Below are 15384 nucleotides of genomic sequence, written 5' to 3' on the forward strand. Positions count from 1 at the left end.
CAGGGTAATGTTGTCATCTACATCTCATACTTTAGATCCCTAAAACCTTTCACATAACTAATACTGAAATGAACCTGTTAGTCCATGACAAATGGAAAATATTTAATTTGGAATTCTTAAGATTCATATGCTTTAAAATTATTAATTGTACTCTCCTTTAGGTGAAAAAGTGCTTATGGAAAGTACTCTGAATATTAGTTTAGAGATAGTTTGTAGTTCTACACAATGTACTCAAGACAAATAATGTAAAGAACAGCTGGTGATGATTAATTTTTTGTAGAGGAAAGTGGTACTGCAAATCTATTGAGCTGAGAAAGTAATCGAAATGTTTGGCAAGGAGGCATATACTTAGGTTATTTTAAATGGAAACAGGAAAAAAGATGAATGTTTTGGGGTTGATGATGTTGTGTTGCCTCCTTCAATTATAAATTACAGAAAGAAAACAGATGGAACTGGTCCTCTTTCTTTTATATCTTCCTTATCTGTAGCTAATACAATGATCTTGTTAGCTATTAAGAAAACATGGCATATTCCTTGAGAGTGCATTGCCTACTTTTGAGTTCCTCTGGCCCACCAACAGGATATCTCACAAAATCCAGACACTCCTGCGTGGAGAATACAACATAAGAAATACAAAAGTCTTGAACATCTATCTCATTATACTCAATAGGACTTCTTAAAATACTTGTGCTAAAGCTACTCCCATTTTAAGACAGTTTTAGAAAAGAATCTTGTAGCTAGCAGAATTCCTTGGTTATCAATCCAGCAGAAGGGAAAGAAGTACCCCTGTCTGAGGCTTGGTCTGGGGACTGCCTGGCTGGGGACCAGCTCTGCAAACAAGGATGTGGTGGTCAGCAGAGGACAAGATAAACAGGAGGCAGCAGGGTGCCATGGCAGCTAAGAAAGCCAGCATTATCCTACATTGCATTATGAACAGCACAGCCAGGAGGCTGAGGGAAGCGAGCTTCCCTCTCCTCAGTGACTACAGCACTCTAGTGGTTTTGAGTATTGCATTCAATTTGGGGAAAGACACTGATAAACTAGTACAAGTTCAGCAGGTCAGTGATGCCTTAAGTTTTAGCTTTCATATTCTCCAGATTCTGTACTGCATTAGTATGTAAATCTGAACTTCATATAAAGTGATAGTAAGTTCTCCTCGCAGTTTAGTCAGACAAAATAATCCTTTTCCAGCCGAAGAACAAAGGACACCATTGCAGTTTCAGGCCCAAAAAGTGTAAACAGTGAATTGAGGAGAGCAATCTGGGAGGATGGGATTTCATAACCTGAAGCTGTAACTGGACAATTAACCCAAACACGTAAATGGACCAAAACTTACAAAAGTGTGAAAACATGGGATCCGTCATCCATCTTGGGTGTAGCCACGGCCAGGCTCTTGTACTGCCCAAGGTGTACCCTCTGAAGCCCTTTAAATAAATACCTGCTTTATTCCTTTAACATTGTCTAGCCTCTGTTCTAGCTAGCCTCTCAAGGCATCACCTGCCATGAAGATGATCAAAGGACAGGAGCATTTGCCTTGTAAGAGAAACTTCTGAGTAAAAACCTTCTTCAGCTTCATGAATAAGAGACTGAGTGGCAGTTGTATGCTCTAAGCTCCCCAATATGTGAAGGGAAGTTGCCAAAATAGGCAGAACCAAAAGATTCCTAGTGATGTATGGTGGGAGTGTGAGCCACAGCAGACAAGGGGAGTCAAGAGAGGCTTAAGCTGGGTATTACTAACAGCCAAGTCTCATGGGGACAGTCAAGCAGTGGAACAGCATCCTGCTCTTACCTCACAGTGTAGTCTGTTTTCAGCAACCAGAAAGCCTAGAGAGCTGCTGGGGTCTCTTCCAAGCTGAATGGCCTGGAATGGGCTGCACCTGCAGTGGTGGCAGTGATGTGGTGTTAATTTTATCATCTGGTTCTCAGTAAGATTTTTGAGACTAGACAAAAGACTTACCAAGCGTGCATTTATGGTATTTCATAGCAACAAAATTATAAGATCCTAAATGGAACACAATTTCTAATTACATTATGCAAAGTGTTTAACTCTGCTGAGAAATGAAGCTGCTCTAGGAAACACGGCAGCAACACTCTAAAAGCATAAACAAATCAATTCAGCTGTAGGGACCCTTCATGTTCTGTTTCAGTGGAAGAGCAGTGCTCAGCACCATTCACTACTGAATTCTTGTCCATTGAACTGAGGAACCTAGAAATGAAACAGAACTTATCAGGCCAATTTTTTAAATTGAATCAAGTGAGCCATTTCCTATTTACATTTTCAAACACCAAAGAAAGAGACATTTGATAAGTGCTTCTAAGAACTCAGTGCAGCCTCATGTCTTTTAAACCAAACATAATGACTTTGAACTAACAAAACTTATGCTGACTTTTCAGTAAAGATTGATTTTTCTTTCTGGATAGGTAATCTTCTGACTTCACATAAAAGGATGCCATTTACATCTCTTAAAATATTTATTTGGCAGCCATTGCTGAAACTCCTGAATGTTAATTAATATGCTGTTTAAGTACTAGAAAATATTTTCATCGTGTCACCTTTGTTTTCTATTGATTCCAAAAGGAAAAAGGATGGGAACTAGGTAAATGCAGCAAAGTAAAATAGTGGGCACTCTTCTAAAAATGTAAAGCACAAGTAACACCTCAGCCATTTTCAGCTTTTACTACCCTCATGCAAGAGACAGCAAAAGAAAAATTCCATACTGATGTAATATGATGAAGACATGCATCTGGACATGTGGACAATACAAAGACAGAATTAGCAGTACCCTAAGTTCTCAGAGTAAAAATATTAATTCCTTATTGGAATGGTCACAGAAAGAATTCTCAAGTGTTTTCTTATGTTACCCATATTAGTTTTCAAGTAATAATTTATTAATTTTTATCACAAATTATATTATTCACACTTTTCCATTCTTGTGCTGAAAATTCATTGTTATTTTTAAAATTAATTGAAGATTTAAATACTAATACTAATAATAACATTTTCTGCTTTTGTCTCTCAAAATTTGGTATCCATCTGAACAAGCTGTTTATGTGAATTTCTCTTGCTCTGTGGCAAGACTTCTAACCTGTGACAAAGAAACTATTTGTGTTGTCTTTCATTCAGTTAAAGCAATAAAATAAATAAACAAGCTACATTTCTAGCTGTTCTGCAAGCAAAAAAAAAAATTCAGTACACTTAATCAGTAATTTTTTATTACTAATTATTGTAGACCAGCAAGTCAGTGCATTGTTTATCTCTGACATAGTAGAACAGAATTGACCTCTGAATTATTTGAATTCGTTTTTATTTTAATTCATAAAGACCATACGATAAAATACCATTCAGAAAAATAATTAGGCATGATGTGTGAACCTCCCACTATGAACTTTGTGAATTGACCCTTTAAAACCGACCCACTGACCAGGTCTTGGGTCTGTTTTGAAGTGAAATATAATTGTCTTATTTTAAACAAAGCCAAGTAACATCATCACTTAAGTATAAAATTCTTAGAGACATAGGTGTCTGTTTTTCTCCTGTTTTTTCAAACCTTTATGAAAGCAGCACTGAGTCATCATCTGCCAGCCTAAAGTAGGGGAAGGAAATGTCAAGCGGAGATTCACATTTAAGTTCCACTTCTTTATTCTTAATATAAATTCAGTCAGTAGTGACTGACTGCAAAGGAAAGGGACAGAATGTTTTAGATAAACTTCAGCAATCAATTGCAAATAAGGCATTTAAATATCTCATTCAAGAGGGGGAGTAATTACTCAGAATGTTTAAGAGTCCCCTCATTAGGTCTTAATTGCTGAAAAAAGTAAATTATTTATACTGTTTCTGTGATTTTATATAGCAATACATGTAACTGTAGGTAATAAATACCTTACCAGAGTACACAGCATCAAATTAACATTAACACCTCATTTGGACCTGATGAAGTGAATTAAGCTACTAAAGAAGCACAAGGAAAACAGCAAAGCAGTAAGTATTGATAGCAGAATGCAATAACCTTTTTAAATATTCCCATAAAAAATTAGTCAATATGACACTCAGTTCCTATATATCCCATCTGACTTTATTCACATTCTTTCTTCATTTTAGTACAATATACTCATGTTTTCCAAAAGGTAAATCAAGTAATAGGAATCACAGTCATAAAACTGAGCTGACCATCCTTGGTAAAGGCTAAAGTGCTTGGATGTAGGCACCCTGAAAAACACAGAATTACAATTCTTGCTGTTGTATCTTAGCCTTCTTTCCTTCTGCTGTTTCTCTTAGTTATCAGTTTCCCACAGACAAGTGTCATCTTGGACTGCCTTACAATTTAGCTTTCATCTACCTAAACTAGTAGAAACATGATGGCTGGTGAAGGCTGTAGTCTTTTCATCTACCTACTCATTGGCATATTTAGGTTGAAGTATCCAAAAAAAACTCATTAGTTTTACGCATCTGCACTCTCTTTTAGGTAACTGGGTGTTATATTTTGATAATCTCCAGCATATCTATAAGCAAAGCTATAAAGGGTTGAGAACCAATAATATTTAGCTTCTTATGATTCAGATTGTCTCAGGAAATGACGTCCATTGCTGAAAGAAAACTGTCACATTCACTCAAACTCTAAGATTCACCTATAAAATGTTTTTCACAGCCCTAGCATTGTCCTTTGGAAGAACAGGGAATGTCCTTGAAAACCTAATTGCTGTACTAGTCTATCTAGACTTTAAACTTTTAAGTGTAAACTTAGACAAATTATTGTATGGAGTATTGTGCTGTTAAGAACACAGAGGAGAGTGCTTAATTCGTATACAGTGGTTACCTACTCACTTACAGTAATTTCACGATTATAAGCCGCACTGAGTATAAGCCACACTTCTGGGTTTCAGCAACTTTTTGGGTTTTTGTCCATATATAAGCCGCACCTGATTATAAGCCGCATGTTACAATACAGAGTGTGATAAAAGGTATCTGTTCTATCACCATCTGTTGAGGGTGGGGACAGTGATCCTTATCTCAATGGCAGATAATCTGCTAATGGGCCATCCATTGAAACCAGGCAGGGCATTGTTCTTTATCTTTTCACACCCCATCCTTCTTCCAGGGAGTCATTGTCTGCTAATGGCCCATTGAGTCCCACTGTGTGACTGATAAAATTACTGCATCCCTTTGGAAGTTGCTCCAGCCAAGGGGAAGAGCCCAACATTTCTTACCAAGATAAAAACAGGGGTTTTGGGACACTAAGGTAGCCCCTTTCTCCACTGGACTCCAGAGGAAAACCGGATTTCTCCACATCACCACTGGACCTCCGGAGGGAAACTGCACCTTCTACAGGAGCACTGCTTCAACTGAGTCACATCTGTCACTGCAGGAGGATGCAGCCACCATGGAATGGGACTGCTGCCAACACCCTGCCTGACGGGGTGTCAGGTTGTACTCTGATTTTGTCAGGGTTTGGGGTTTGTTTCTTTGTAGTACTGTATTTCTATTTTGATTTCCCTAGAAAAGAACTGTTATTCCTAATTTCCATATTTTTTCCTGAAAGCCTCTTGATTTCCAAATTATAATAATTTGGAGGGAGGGGGTTTACATTCTCCATTTCAAAGAGAAGTTCCTGCCTTTCTCAGCAGACACCTGTCCTCCAAACTAAAACAGCAACTTTTTGTTCTTTGTCCATATATAAGCCGCACCTGATTATAAGCCGCACTTTGGGTTTGGACCAAAATTTTAGTCAAAATGGTGCGGCTTATAATCGTGAAATTACTGTATATGCTCATACTGACATTCATTTCATCAGTTCTGAGTTTATTTATCATCATTTCAGTGGGCTTTCAAACACCTTGTAATTTAACAAAACCACAAAACACAGCAACAACATTAAATTGATTTGAAGTCTCTACAAAGACAAAAAACCTCTGGCATGCTCTCTGAGTGGAAGCTGAATAAATCTGCTGAAGCTTTAAAGACAAAAAACACTACTGTAACATTCTGTTCCACACAACACTCCCACTCCCTCGCATGTGCCTGTCAGTAATATCATTTTTATAGTGATATTTTCTCTGGAGACAACTAGAAAAGTACCAGCTGTTTCCTCCCTTCTAACGATGTAAGAGTAATTTCATAACAATAAGTCCATCACTGACTGGCAGAAAGCAAATAAACTTAGCAGATCTGGACCTAATATTTGGACTGACAGAGAGAAAAGTTTCTATATATTTCAAGAAATTTCTAACATTTTCTTTGAAAATAATTCCCTCTGTCAAAATTGTTCTTTGTTCCTTTACATTTTCTAGAAAGGCAGAGGGGGATGGGTGGGTGGTGTTTGGTTGGCTGGGATTTTTGTTGTTTTGTATCTGATTTCATAGCTTTTTTTTTGGCAAAGATGACTTTTACACTTAGCCAGCATCTGAATGTCATTACTGGAACTCACTCTAGTTTATGTGTACCTGCATGTTGTCTTCCACAGAAAGTGTTCTGATAGGACAATGCCTCTGTTCTCTTCCATATTATTTTTGAAATAAGGAGATTTAATATTGCAACAGCATGATTTCCAGAAGTGTTAGTTAGAGTGCAGGAACTGGATTGCTTACTCCATCAAACTACTTCTCTAAGTCTATACAGTTTCCAGTTTATCTCAAGTTATTATAATAATTCCTCTGTTTTGTTATTCACTTCTCTGGAAATAGGTTATGACTACTCTACATCAGCTTTCCAATTGACTATCTCCTCTCTTGCATAATCAAAAATATCTCATGCAGTATAGTAGCTGTATTGGAAACAAGAACCTGAAAACTCCACAGAATTACAGAATGGTTGAATTCGGAAGGGTCTTCTTGATATCATGCAGTTTAGCTTTTCCTGTTCAAAGCAGGATCAGCTGGCTAGAGCAAGTTGCTAAGGATATTATCTAATCCAGTTTTCAAAGTTCACTATGATGGAAACAGTACAACTATTTTGAATATGAAGAGGCTGAATTCTGTTCACTTTAAGTTTGCTTCCTTCTGGCTGGCAAAAAAAATGAACAAAACAAGAATTCATTAAACTGATAAAAAAAATCTGGAGAATAAGCACAAATAATTATGGAGAAATAAATCTCACATTCTGTATCTTCATGGTGAATAAGTTTTTATTCAGTTGCAAAATATCTAAAGTGGTACTGCCTCAGACCGTGTGTGTGCATGCACAAATGTGCACATGTACATACATGACTGTTGACTTACCTTTCTATATTAATGCATTTAGATACTTATGATTCATTTATATGAGTTTTCTAAGAGCAAACGCACTGGAATTGTATGGAAAAAAGAGTTTTAGACCTGAAGAAGATCATGAGTGAGAGAATAATTCAGGGTCATAGGAAAACCTCATTGATTAAGCTGCAGTTCAAATGCTGCAAATTATGTGACTGGACACCAGTCATTAATAGTGCTGTTAATCCACTTGCCAATCACAATGACCCAATAATAAACCCAGTCAACTTTCTATGCTCTGTCATTTCCTCCTCAGATATTTAGGTCAATTATTTTTATCCTTGTATCAACAGGGAATGCCTAGATGTGTTGTCTAGCAGAGGCACAGTGATCCTATCTGTTGCCCCAAAAGATTTCCAAGAGGGATTCATCTTGATTATTGCATATGGTCTGTAAATACTGTCCATTACATACTGGACAGTAAAGACAGACAGTAGGCAAATTAGGGAGATATCTAAAGCATAGATGGACTTTGCAAGTGAACCTGAACCATCTGAATTGTGCTGATTTTGTAGGTTATCTCTCCAACATAAATCCAGTAGCTCTGGAAAATACAAAAAAAAAAAAAAAATCCCTTTTCCTTTAAAATAAAAAAATATGCTAATTATACTTGCCAGAAGCAGACTTTTAATACAGTATCATGTGGTAGAACTTGAAATTAGGTGTGTATGACTGTTAATGATATAAGAGTGCTGCTAATTTCATCTGACAACTAAATCTGTAAATTTTAAAATCTTTTGGCTTGGTGATCACATCAGCCCTAAGGAGTTACCATTTAAAAGAAATTATATGTATTCCAACAACTGTTTCTAAAGCTGTAGACAGAAAGATAATGGATGATCTAATATCCAAAGGTTTATCTCAAAATGTGACCAAAGCAATGTTTTTGATCCCTTTTCACCTGGGTAGTGTTACAACAAATATGGTTGATCAGAAAATGTGGTTAATGCAAGTTTAAATAATGATTTCACAAACTTCATCTACTGAGCAATTTCATATTCAAGGCTACTTAGTGTGCTAATAATGATTTCTCATCAAAGCTGAGACTATTACCTTTGTTTCTAAACAGCAGGGCTCATCCAACTTCTAAATAGATAGCAAGAACAAATTGAGTAGGGAGCTCAGTAATGTCTGAAGCAAAATAAACTGGATTCTATTAGATAAAATTATTACCTGGAAGGTAGGATATAAAATCTGATGTAATGAAGACATAAACAGAGAAGAGTTTAATATCTGCTCCTAACCTTTAGGAATATTTATACAGAATATAAGAGAATCACCTTAAAGTATGTTTTTCTTTCTAGAGCCTAAGCAGATAAACTGATGCCGGCTGCAATTTTCCAGTAACCTGTGTTTCATAACTAGTTCTCCTATCGTAGTGATAACTTGAAAAATTCTTCTTGACTTGATCTGCTAGTGAGGGGCTACACATCACAAAGTCATAATTCTTCAGATATAAATGCTGTAGGGTATTGGATCAGACTAATGGTGCTGACAGTAAGGGATCTCCATAGCCAGTCTAAGGCATTTAAGCATTTAAGGATCCTCCAAGTCAGAAGTCCCTGAGGACTGCACACCAAAAGCAGAAATGGTGAGAAGGATCAATAGCTAATCTAATGCTTTTGTATGCTGGCATTGCTCAGCTCAGGACTCTCACAGTGAAGGCACTTTGGAGACCCTCCAATGTGACTTTTTTGGAGCAGTCTTAAGCCCAAGACCTTTAATCCAAAGTAGGTCTGCATAGTTTTTTTAATATTTGGAAAGTGCTGGCTGAATTTCCCATCTCTGCTTTTCTCTGAATTGAATGTAATCGAGCACAAATGAAACCTGACTTCACAGTAAAGTATATGTGTTTGGAAATGGAATTTTTTTGCTCCAATTCACATATTTGGTTATTTTTAACAATAAGTGGTAACTACCTAGTGCTAAAAGTGCTCAAACCAATTTCATTCTTTTAAAAATCTTCTGTTGCATCTTTCTTTTAGACAGACAGACCTAATATCATTTAGTCTTTCACAACTATGACTAGAGAAACAGAGTTGAGGGAAATTTAATCTACACAAGTACCTGACCCCTCTTTCTCAGTTACCCATATTCCAGCTACAAATCTTTGGATGGATTTAATCTCAACTCGGTAGAAGTAGATAGAAACTGGCAAACACTTCATTCAAGGGAATTATCTTTGTTTTTGTCAGCCTTTGACCATATTTTGCATTACTAAATCATACTGTACTTCATGTAAGTACTGTGTGCACAGTAGGCTTTTTTCCCTCTTATGCCTTTGAAGCAATCGATCCCTGTGTAAGAAAACTAGAAAATTAAACTGAATCTTATGTCTAATCTGAAACTGTTGTGCATGTGTCATTCCACTTTTCAGAAATCCAATTTAAATTACGGATACCTTAAATGTGTTTTCCTAATAACATTCTTTGCTGTTGAAGATTGATTGTTCAGCAGCATTTCAAATTTTCCCTTTTGGTACTTTCAGTCTACCCTGTAGACTTCAAAAATTCTAGTAGTACAGTGAGCTTTCAATAAAATTTATTATCCCTTTTTTGGCTGTGTATAAATATCTTAAAACTTTGGCATCAACATCAAAGTACTAAAATATGTCTTCTGTTCTCTCCAGCTTTTCCATATTTTATGTGTTTGATGTTAATGTGAATGTGATATTCAAACTTAATAAATGTATGGCAAAGGGAAAAGTAAATGTCAATAAGCTTCATTGAATGTTTTTACTAAGTGCTTGTGGTGTAAAAAGAGCTCTTAATGGTAAGAGGCACTGTAAATCCTCTGTGCCACCATTATGTAAGTTCTGCAAGTTACAAATATATTTATAATACTCCATAAAATATGTTTTAAAAGGAAGTTATTATTATATAATAATTGAAATAATTAGTGCATTAATATTGCCTTTATTCCTGAAAGTTCTTTCTGTTATTTGCTTCTGACAGCATTAACTTGTACATGCGGTATGTGCACAATTAATCAACCTGTCCTAAAAGAAAGGATGTTTTAATTTTTCTGTTTTGTTAAATCAAAACATGCAATAGTTGAAACATTTGGTACTTGTTTTTGATATTCCCAATTAAATTCTAATAGCTCTCTTAATGAAAGGACATGGTTTCTCTATATTGAAGTTCTGCAAAATACACATAAGAATTAAGTATATTAAGATTACATTATTAATAGACTTAATAAGTGTATTTAAAAACATTTTGTCTACATCATCTGTATGAAAAAAACTGGCCCTCATGCAATAACTCTTCCTAAGACTAGGATTCAGTTTTCTCTTCTAGGAGAGACTGCTGCAGCAGATATGGATTATACCATCAGCCTCTGTAGGTGAGATTCAGATCATTAGGAAAATTATTCCTGGGGCTGTAAACTCTATCCTTATGGTTCCTTCCCTTCATGGTTCTAATTCAAGTCGTTTAGTGGGGTAGCATCTGCAGGGAATTGGTTTCCCTGTTCACAGGATCCAACTCCTCCAAATGTCAGGCGGCTCTGGCTTAAAGGGTACTGGCTTCACAGCAGCCAGGGAAATGCTGCACTCACACTTTGGAAAGCCCCATAAATAGTGACAGCTGAGTAAGTCTCACTGCCGGCTGTGAAGTCCCTGGTGACCATAAGTGTCCCCTCAGCAGTGAAGGTAAAAGGCCAAGAACCAGCACTCAACATCCACCTGCTCGCCTCGGCGCCACATGGGTCCCATCAGCCTCAGTGAATCCCGGCAAAGGTTGGAAATCACAAGCAGTTGGAGGGCTGCTTTGGCAAGCAGGCTGGATAACAGTTCCCTCAGTGATATCCACCAGATGTACAGATGCTGTAGCTTTGAAACAGACTGTGCACAGTTTCCCCTTCCACACTTCAACTTAGCTGGTGTAGGGCTTTGTTTTGTGATTTGGTCAGTAACTTCTGGAAGCACTACATTTCACTCTACCCCATTTCCCTCATTCCCATTTCCCCCATCCCACTTTGCATTACTCATTTATTTCCAGTACCTGCAGAATTAGCACAGGTAACCTAGGGCCCACCTTCTCCAAACTGTCTTATTTCTGTCATACAGTCTTATTTCTGTCTTTGTATGACCACTTTCTCCTCACAACTGGAGCATAAATCTTGGCTGGAATTATCTGAGATCCAAATTAGGGGAAAGTATAATTTTTAAAAGCTGTCACAATAAATCTGAGTTCTGTCCTTCTATAGAAAATGTTGTCTGTGCATAGTCATTACCTGTGGCAAAGTCAAAGCTGTGAAGCACTCGAATATGGCTCCCTATTTCATGAACAGCTGAATTGCTTCAGCTTTACCAGGGGGTACCTCTGAAGACAGCATTTACCATGGTCAGCTAGCACTCAGCCAATGTATGCCTTCTTAGGTTTGCCTTTCTTTGTACTTTTTTTGTAAGTTAATATTCGTGGTGCTTCCCCTGACCTATTAAAAATCTTACCCTTCAAATCAAAGTGGAGCATTAATAGATGCCTCTTAAACTTCCTAGCATACCTGACTAGTTCTCAAAACAGTCCTGCTCTCCTCCATGAGTTTATGTATGAGGGGATTGGCATTTGTTCTTAACTGCCAGAAATAGCATTTTAAATTAATAATTATCAACATTGCAATAATTAGACTTTGATCCTCATGAATTTCAGTGGGTATGAAATTTCATTTAAAGAAATAATTAAATAATAAACATATGAAGAAAGAATTAAACACTTCCTTAAAGGAGAATTCTGGTGAACACACAAAGCACACATGGTGATTCTGAAAGCTACCACTGCCTGAGCCCTGAAAGCCATCCACACTTTGAACCAGCTTCCTGACTCAAGTCCTGCAGAGCCCAGAACAGAGCTACAGAGCTACAAAGCTGCTTCTGCTGGTCCCCACCAGCACCTTGATCCTGGCAAGACTGAACAGCTTGGTGTCCTTTTCTGGGCTCTGTTAGCTGAGAAGCCAGGTGTCCTGCTGCCTTTATGCAGGAGGGCTTTCCAGGAATAGGGAAGTCACATCTCAGAGAATCATAAAATCATTATGGCTGGAAAAGGCCTCTGAGATCTGCGAGTTCAACCATTAGTCTACACTGCCAAGTCCACCACTAAACCATGTCCCTAAGCCCTACATCCACATTTCTAGGGACAGTGATTCTTCCACTTCCCTGAGCAGCCTGTTCTATGGCTGACCGCTCTTTTAGTGACAAAATTTTTCCAATGTGCAATCTAAGCCTTTCCTGGCAGAAATTGAGGTCGCTTCCACTTGTATCACTTGTTACCTGGAAGGAGAGAAGAGCAAGCACTGTATTCATAATTACTTTCTTTTAAAACATGACCAAATTGTGCTCTTTTATTCCTTAACTCCAGTCACAAATGGTTAACACACTCACAGATTTTTAAGAGATGAAGCATTTATTGGTTATCACCTTTAGGCTGCATTGATTCTTTCCCACCTCCTGGGAAAGGATGTGAAAGCAATGGTGGAACATGGCACAGTTAGGCCTTTCTCTTCAGCTGGTGCTAGAGATTCATGCATTCATTCATCCATTCATTCATTCATCCATTCATTCATTCATTCATCCATTCATGTACTGGGGGGATTTGACTAGCAGGTGAACAACTATTGGGTCTTAAGCATAAATCCCAGTTCTCAGGCTAATGCACAGCTGAATTCCTTCCCTCAGCCCCCTCTGTAAATCTGCATCTTCTTCAACAGGAACAGAAAGACTGAATTACATCATTTACTTCCTTTGTATATAACTGCATTTCTACTTTTGTTCACTGTGAATGATTGTGCAAAAATATAAAAATCAAGCTACAAAGTCTGCACCTGCATTCAGGACAAGCTTCTGGGCCATCAGCCCTGACTGGACAGAGCTACTTACTTGCAAGAGGAAACTGAAAATCTTCAAGATTCAGAATTTCCCTTCCTGCATTTTTCTAAAAGCTATCTCTGGCCTTGGTTGGCTGCCTGGTTTGTGCCAAGTTTGGGTGCATCATTCTCCCTATATACACTCTTCAAAGTGTTGGACCTTGGGCCATACTGTCTTGGATGCAACACTATCATGCCAAAATTAGGCTGTGGGATCTTACATTTCCTTTCTGATTTTAGTCTATAATGTTTACAAACTTCCCTGTAGCAAAATCTCAATTTCCCCCCACACTATCCTACTGTATCCTAGCTAAAGTTTTAGTTCCTGTAGCATGTCATAATATCAGCAAATAAGTATAACTTTTTCAGTCATTGATTGATGATTCTAGTGGTTGTCTTGAAGCACAGCACTGGGGTCTGTCTGTCAGAAGCCGAGTTCTGAGCATTTTCTCAAAAACAGATGTCTCAGTCTCTAACTAAATCTCTGCTTTTCCAGTTTTTCAAGCTTAGTTTGACTGGCATGGGCGAGCTCCCAGACTCCCCAAAGTCAGCAGCAGTTCTACCATTGATTTTGAATTGTCATATAAATCTTTGTCACGAGCATACAAAGCCAATGGAAAAGTCAGAATGTTGTCTCTGCCTATCCAACATACTCTGACTTTCTGTTCCAGTACTGTGTATTGAAGTTTCATTCCATTCTGATATTGAACTTCAAAATGAAGGTAACTGTGAAGAACAGTGAAAAGTGACAGGTCAGATGGAATTGGGAAGATCAGTTTACATAGACACAAAACATAAGCAGAAAAGTCATTTAACCTATTTTCTCTGAGAAGTTGTCACTATTTGCAACTTAGACTGTTTGCCTACTACTTTCTATTAACTTTAAGCTACACAGTTTTCTAATTTAGCAGATTGCCTTGGAGCCTTCTACTCGCTTTCTAGTAAGCTTGATCTTTTATTAGCTGCAGTACTTTGTGATATTCATTATACATTAATTTAAATTTATGTTTTTAGATCTCAGAAAGACATTCATATTAGCATTCTTTTTTACTAGCAAATGAAAGAATAATTAACCTAGAATATTTGATCTCATTAATAGAATTCATGTTTGGTCTTTTGAGGCAAAACTTATTAAAAAATTAGAGAAAAAAACAGTAAAATTGCATTCTCTTGATATGTTTAAGACATTTTGGTTGGTGTATCCTTTTATGCTGCTTTATGCTCATTTTACCAGAAATTCATCCTTATCTACCCTTTCATGTTAATGGAATTTTTTACTTTACCAAATTGATAGTTTGAATTTATAAGTGGTAACACTCCTAATAGTGTTCTAAAGTTAAAACCCAGGATTTTTTCTTGCTAAGGTTATACCTTGTTTCCTTCTGTAAAATTCTACTAAAGAAGCCAATTTCTTTGACAAAGACCTACAGGAGTATACTGAGCCAAGTGACTTTTTATAAAACATGCTGTCTCTCTCCCATGCAGGCAATTACCTTTCATTTGGGAGATGAGCAGAATTTGCTCCTCAGCAGTTTGAATCCAAGGGGGAAATGGACAGCATCCTCACAGTTTCTCATCAGGTGTTGGATAGATACATAATCTCAGGTTAGATAAGACAGGCAAAGGAAATCCTCAGTATGATTGCTAGAGCTGGGCGAAATGCAAATGGTGAAGGTGCTTTTTAGAGGCAATGCACCTGATGAAGGTGCTGGTGGGTGCACCCAGGACAGTCACACAGCTGAGGCCATGTGCCAAAAGGTTGTGTAGTCACAGATGATGGTGTAACTCAGGGACTGCAGTGAAATGACTGCCAGAATGTGAGTCTGTGCTCAGTGAGTTCTGTGCAGGGCTGGCAGGCTCCACTGTTCACACTAATTCACACTGTGGTGGCAGAAGCCGGGGTAAGCTGCCAGGCAGTGCTCTGAAGAGCACTCACGTGCTGCATCCCTGCCACTCTGCTTCAGAGACAGCAGAAAGGGAGCCGGGAGCCACAGGGGAAATAACGTCAACCACCAGAGTTGTTTCACTAGCCTAGGACTGCCCATGGCCTGACACACTCATTAGTCTTGCTCCTGTATTTTCTGAGTGGTAGATTTTCAAAGAAAATTACATGTGGGGAAAAAAAAAAAATAAGTTTTTAACATGAGGAAATTATTTGGTTGACATGATTTCCTACTATTGTATGAGGAACTACCACAGCAGGTGGGCAGCTCCAAGAGAGCCTGTAGAGCAGACTGGTGGAGCTTGGAGCTGTTCACCGGGCTCACTGGCACAAAACAC

At 37.8% G+C, this 15384-nt stretch overlaps 1 protein-coding gene across 3 annotated transcripts in view; it reads left to right on the forward strand.

Annotated features, from left to right (window-relative positions):
- KCND2 (potassium voltage-gated channel subfamily D member 2) overlaps window positions 1-15384 on the forward strand; it is a 265232-nt gene that overhangs the window by 186307 nt on the left and 63541 nt on the right. The gene's annotated exons all lie outside the window — the stretch shown is intronic.

This window comes from Catharus ustulatus, chromosome 4 (genome assembly GCF_009819885.2).
Source record: "Catharus ustulatus isolate bCatUst1 chromosome 4, bCatUst1.pri.v2, whole genome shotgun sequence".
NCBI classification, from domain to species: Eukaryota; Metazoa; Chordata; class Aves; order Passeriformes; family Turdidae; genus Catharus; species Catharus ustulatus.